The sequence below is a fragment of the Ptychodera flava genome, chromosome 20 (genome assembly GCF_041260155.1).
Source record: "Ptychodera flava strain L36383 chromosome 20, AS_Pfla_20210202, whole genome shotgun sequence".
In the NCBI taxonomy this organism is placed as follows: Eukaryota; Metazoa; Hemichordata; class Enteropneusta; family Ptychoderidae; genus Ptychodera; species Ptychodera flava.
In genome coordinates this window covers 30,260,647-30,267,062 of record NC_091947.1, presented here as the reverse complement: position 1 = coordinate 30,267,062, position 6,416 = coordinate 30,260,647, and positions in this window count along the sequence as shown.

Sequence of the window (6,416 nt, the reverse complement as noted above, 5' to 3'; positions counted from 1 at the left end):
GACGAATAGCATATTTTGTTTTATATGTGAAAAGTGAAAAATCGTCCCATTTTGAAACCCTGTCGTCATTTGCATCGGTCGCGCCACTTCTCAATTTTCTTAGATTTTCGTTCTGAATTCCGTACAGTGTCATGTTCGTTCTCTCCTTTTTATGTTTGAAGAGATCGTGATAACATTCAATAAGGTTATATTTATTCAAATTGAAAGTGCCTGCCCCTCAAATGTGAGAACCATACGCTCCACCAAATTTTTTGCAACATTTTGTACTACTCGGTTATCTTCATGTCCCGTTACTTCGAGATCAAAAACCAGGTCGAAAGTATCTGGAACTAGTACTACTCCGCTTTCTAACTTCGGACATCGTATGATAAGTGTCTGGCCTGGATCTGCCTCACTTGGATTATGAGCAATCACATGATGAGTTCTTTCTGACTTCGTTCCATTCGGTATTCGGTTGGTGAAAGTCGGTGATAATGTTCTATCGTACCCCATTTTCATGTAATGTATATAGTAGAAGAAAAAAAGAAAATTAATCACATCTTAAGTTTCACTTCGTGTATATAATGACTTAGAAGAAAAAATCACATCTTTACATAAATATTTCCGTCTGACTGAAATATAAATCGATTGCCTGTGTCGCGAATCAATCGAAGAACCCAATATTCTTGGAGATGATGAGCCTCTTGGTCATCCTCAACATCCTGGAATACAGCTATGAATTCTAAGCGCTTAAAGAAGTTAGTCTTTTGACATTCCTTGATGAAAGCTAAAATGTTATGATACAGATTATCATCTTTGAGTCGGACACCTGGATTTGCTCGAAGTATATGTCGATTTACTCGTCGGAGTTTGCACCATTCCAATTCGACAGAGAAACCAAACAGGTCTTTATTTTTAGAAAGAAACTTTGCAATATTCTTTTCACCAAACATGTCGATGCTGTAGGGGGGTGATATATTAATACATAATTTTATTTATAATGACTAATGTTAATCCAGTTAAAAATATCCATAGCTGTTCTCCAACAAATCCAACCACCGATCCCGCTGTTTTTAATAGAAAACTGACAAGTGAACCAATTAAACCTGGTATTGCAGCAGCACTTTTTGCGGCCAAGGTTTTTAACCATTCACCAAATTGCTTTACAATTTCTTTCGCTTTTGTGTAGCTATCGCTTGAGCCTTTGGGTGGACCTGAACCACCTGTGTTTGCTCCAGCTTCCCCTCCTCCTCCTTTAGTTACAGCTAGGGCAATCGTTGATATTGTCATTCCAAGGGCAGTAAGTAATGCCGCTATTGTAATACCATTCCGCTTAAATAACTCTGTCAGTTTCAACCTAAGTGACAATCTGGATCGGAAATTACATCACGAAGAGACCTAGTCGTAGCGAGACTTTCACATGCCCCGCTAATCTTACCATTTTCGTATTCAATTCGATTGTCAATTTTAGCTTCTCTTGTTATAAGTTCAGCTAGTTGTTTTTCAGCTTTTTCTTTTGCTTGGGTGTGTTCTACAGGAATTTCCTCTAACTGTTTTTCAACTTCTCTTTTCTCTAGCCTTATTTTAACTTTTTCGTTGTTAAGCTCACCAAGACGCATATTCGCAATCCTTAATTCATCATTAATAGCTCTATATTCAGGGTTTAGATTGTTCCATTTTTCGATTTTATTTTCAAAAGCTTGTATTTTATCTGCATTACCAGAAGCATCTTGCCGTAAGAATGTCAGTTTATCTTTGTATATACCCATGTCTTCTGGCGTCATCTTCTCAGCCGGTATTTTATCATTTTTCACATCTTCAGAATACAATGTACGACTCACATATTCGGGCTCTGCGCTAGAGCGACCTCCTAATACTTCTCTAATAAATGCATGTCCTCCTTTTTCACTCCTTAATGTGGCGAGCTTATAAAATCCACCTCCTCTATCTTTAGACAGCTTAAGATTTTTATAATACAGCTTTCCGTCCCTAATCTCAGATTCCATAGCCAATACATTTAGTGCATCCGGATCAGTAATTTTATTCTCCTTTAAGAATTTATTAACCATTCTTAATTTTTCATCTGCTCTAAGTTCAGCCAAAAGACCCGCCTTCGGGCTAGCCAGGAAAGGATCAGCTTCTGCAAGAGCATTATCATCGTCTATAAAGAATGTTTCAGCAGTAGCATCATCATCATTCAAATTTGCATCATCGAAATCCTGGAGTGGTATATCTTCTCCTCCTTCTGCCATATTGTATTTCTATATTACTACAATTATTTTTTATCATCCCTTACATATACAGTAAAAAAAATGCACATCTCAGTTGTTGAAAGCGTTGAACAGTTGGCCGACTATATCGAAAGAACTAGCGCCGCATATCGACGAAGTTACAAATTGATGGGTCGAATTGATATGGCTCTTAATGTGACTAAGGGAATTCTTGTAAGTTCAGCTGTAATAGCGGCAATTCCGACAGTTCCAGTTCTTTTAGCTTTAACTCCTATACCAGGTGTTATTATTGATGTGATACAAGGAAAAACGGGTGTAGCAAAGAGACGAGAGAAGTATAAACATTATTATGTGCAATATAAGCAGTTGTTTACTCAAATACAAGAAAAAGGTGCAACAACAGAAAACGGGTCAGAACTTATTCAGAACATTTTCAAGCAGGCACTAGAAATTCAAAAACAAGAAGGGTTTAGTCCACCTCTAGAAAGATACATACGGCATTATGGATTAAATGGATATGAAATTAGGTTCAGAAAAAATTCTGTAGAAACCTATCGGAACGATTTTTCTGAAAACTGTAGAATGTTTCATCTCAATCATGACATCACAAATTGCTAAGCAACCGGAACGGTATTGCGAAAGTCATACTGGAAAGTCCCTACTGGAAAGGTATTGCGCAACATCCCTACGGTTCCGGTAGGGTAAGTAGCTGCGCACTGTAGAGGATGGGTCCACTGGTCATCAAATATAACAACCATTCAAATTCTACCGGTTCTTTCAGTGTTGGTTCCAATAACTATATCACACACGCCTAATTCGCTCATTCAGAGCTGCTGGACTCCGTCTGTAGAGCTTGAAAGTGCCAGTCTGTGTTGAAGAGTCTCCGTCCATTATTGAAATGTGGCTATTTCTTTCTATACAGATGTTGAAATACCAGTTTAGTCATCTGAAACACTGACGTCAGTTTCCTGTAGGCTGAGTAATCTGTGGTGACGGAACCCTGCTAGCTGTTGCAGAGGTCACCCTCACTTCATGTAGGGGAACCTACCTGCAGCTTTCATGTCTCACTGGATTATTTTTAGATAACCATCTGTTAGCCATATCAAAGCCCGTTCCGGGTCCACAGTTACCAGCAACGAGTAGTTCTGGGGAAGGGGCACAAAAAAACAACTAGCTTGACTCCATCGACGGCCGGAATAACAACATGAGGTAATAATTTTTCTTTTTAAAAATTTTTAGTATATATTGATGTTAGGCGCAGTCATAGCTAGCGCTGAGTGACCTGACTCAGTGGTCTCTTACGCGCATGTGCGTAAGAGGTGATTCCCTTGTAGTTTGAAAAAGCAAGATTTCTCCTCAATCGTACACTAGTACTTTACTACTAACCTATTCTCTGGACAACCTATTCCTTAACACCTGTTTCGAAAAAATCGAGTCCTTGCTTCTATCTATGAAGTTTTCATGCATTTCGTTTGTAGGAGTGACCGTGGTTTCTCAACTAAATATGGGAATGAAGCAAAAAATGGCGCCCTTTGATTTACAGGCATCATCTGGTATCAGCATGATATGATACTATTTGTAACTCCGAAAACTGAGCAGCGTCCATGGCATTGAATCACTGATCCTCTGTTTATGGTGGAATCAACAGCACAATCTGCAGTGTTGTTTGGCCTTTGGAATAACACAATGCATAGACAAACAGCCGTCCGGGTCAAGACAAGTTGAAGTGCACAGGAAAATTACTTTGTACATTCATAGTGACAAAATTACCAGCTATGCCCAGGAAATTTTCGACCGACCCTCTCTCGCTATTTTTCGAAAACTGTTTTATATTGAAAAATGATCAAAAACACGATTGGAACTTATTTGGGATAATTGGATGGTGAAGTAATGTCGATTTCATCTACAAATGTAACCTCATCTACATTAATTTTGCAACATTCAACTATACGGCACCTAAGATTTTTGAGAAATTTGAAAAATATGAAAATCCAATTATCCCAAATTAGTTCCAATCGTGTTCAAACCTTTATACTTAGACAATACCCTTTGAAACTCAGTATGTATCCAAATATCATGCTTATAGATATTTACATTGCAAACTTTGGTTTTATGAATAAAAAGGGATACTTTACAATTGAAGATGTTTTATTATATACTAAGAATTAATTATCCTCTCTAATGAATATCATCAGCTATCATCTTGTCTCAAAGCATGCAATCATCTTGTGTACATTTCAAACATACTGACAAGTTAACGAGTAAGTTGCGAAATACATACAATTCTGCGCACTCCATTAATACTGGATTGGCGATATAATTGCTATCGTTCATCCTTCACAGACTATCGTCTTGATTCAGTGTTTGCTTGCGTGAAAGAGTTGTAAGTGCAGGCGTAACTCTCAAATGGCTTGTAATTTGGATTAACCGATATTCAGTACGAATCTGATCGAAGGAGTGATACATGAAAAATTAAAATATGTTGAAGGCAATTGATTCTGTATATACAATACAAGCAATATCACTTTGTGTTCTATATATTATTTTCTGTACCAAGTCAATCGAGTTAAACCGGTCGAGATCATCTCAGAATGTATACGTGTTGAATTTAAACGAACAAACAAAAACACGTCAGAAAGCTTAAAAACAGTGTTGTATGACTCTACAATCAGATTCAGCCACTCTTTTTATTAAATCTCTAATAGCTGTAACGTTTGATTTAATTTCCGTATTTTTTATCTTTAATGGATCTATACTCTACATGTCTATGTCGAAATGCCTCGTTTTCATCTTGACAGTATAGCCTGTACATATTTGTTATTGCCAAAATGAATTATAATCCGGACCTTACTTAAGGTTTTGTGACTGCAAGATTAGTTCCGTGTCATTCAACCTATATAAGGAGGTACTAATAAGTTACAGCTCTTGTCACTTTCAGTGCCAAATGTTACAACAATGTACAGAATTAAAACGAGTCGAGGGGCAAGCCCTCTGTTGTAGGGTAGGAAAATTTGTTCTTTTTGTCAATACTTTCTTAGATTATTGCATGTAATCATTACCCCGGGAAAAATCTCATTTCGTAAAATGTTTCGGGCAGAACAGAAAATATAGCCTCAGCTACGATAGTGAAAAGTAAAGAGACCGCTAGACCGCCATGCTATTTAGAGAAACGGGTTTTGATTGAGAGCAGTGCTTGCATTTACTGCCATATCTTAAAAATAATAAATTACCTCAAATTACACTGGTTCGTAAAGCTGTCAGAATCGTAAATGTTCATGTAATTCGATTCATGTGTGTAGTAAAGGATTGCGAGCATGAGTTTTTTCTTGCAAAAAAAGGAAAACAGTCCAGCCACTCTGTTTTTTACAAATTGTGCAATAAGATTTAAAAGAGAAGCTAGGTACAATGGAATCGATAAAACATCGTAATATTTGCAACAGATCAGGGATATTAAAAGGGACATTAATTTGAATTACAAAACCAAACCTATTCTATGGAGCGTGTGGTTTCACATTCTCCATTTTCAGAGTTCATTTAATATTCACATGCTTATCCGATGTCCCAGACAGCACATTATCTGACACAAAATCTGAGCAGTCAGAGATCATAAAAATTATTTTAAGTATGTTTGATTTCATTCGTATGAAAGCCCTTTAGGAACGTTTGTGAAAATAATTATCTTTTAACCATGAGAAACTTTCTCATGAGCATGAGAAATTTCCGTTTAACTCGAATAGTTTCTGAATAGCTTCTAACACACATCCAAAAAGAGTCATACACCTGACAGCAACTGGCCAAAAGGTTACTCAGTTTTCGTTTTCCCTACATGTAAGAGAATCATAACTTTATCATTGCATGTAAATATCCCACCACCCGCTATGTCTTCATTTGCCATTTCCTGACCAACTTCGCCTGTTACAGGTTAGATCGACAAGAAAAACGTGATGTAAAAAGACAGAGTTTGTATTAGTGTACCTCTGCAGAATGTAGCAAGTTATTAGCAAAGTCAATGGTATGAGCTTGCATAGATGTCATGATCATATGATTTAGTATCTGGTTACCTGGATAACGTTTTTCTGCTTGTTATTTACATTAAGGAGACCGTGATTTGTCATATTTCATTTGCAATATTCCCTACGAAAAGTAAAAAATCACGGCTGTACGAATGACGCGCTTTTTTGCTTGGCGATGTCCACTTTGTAAGTA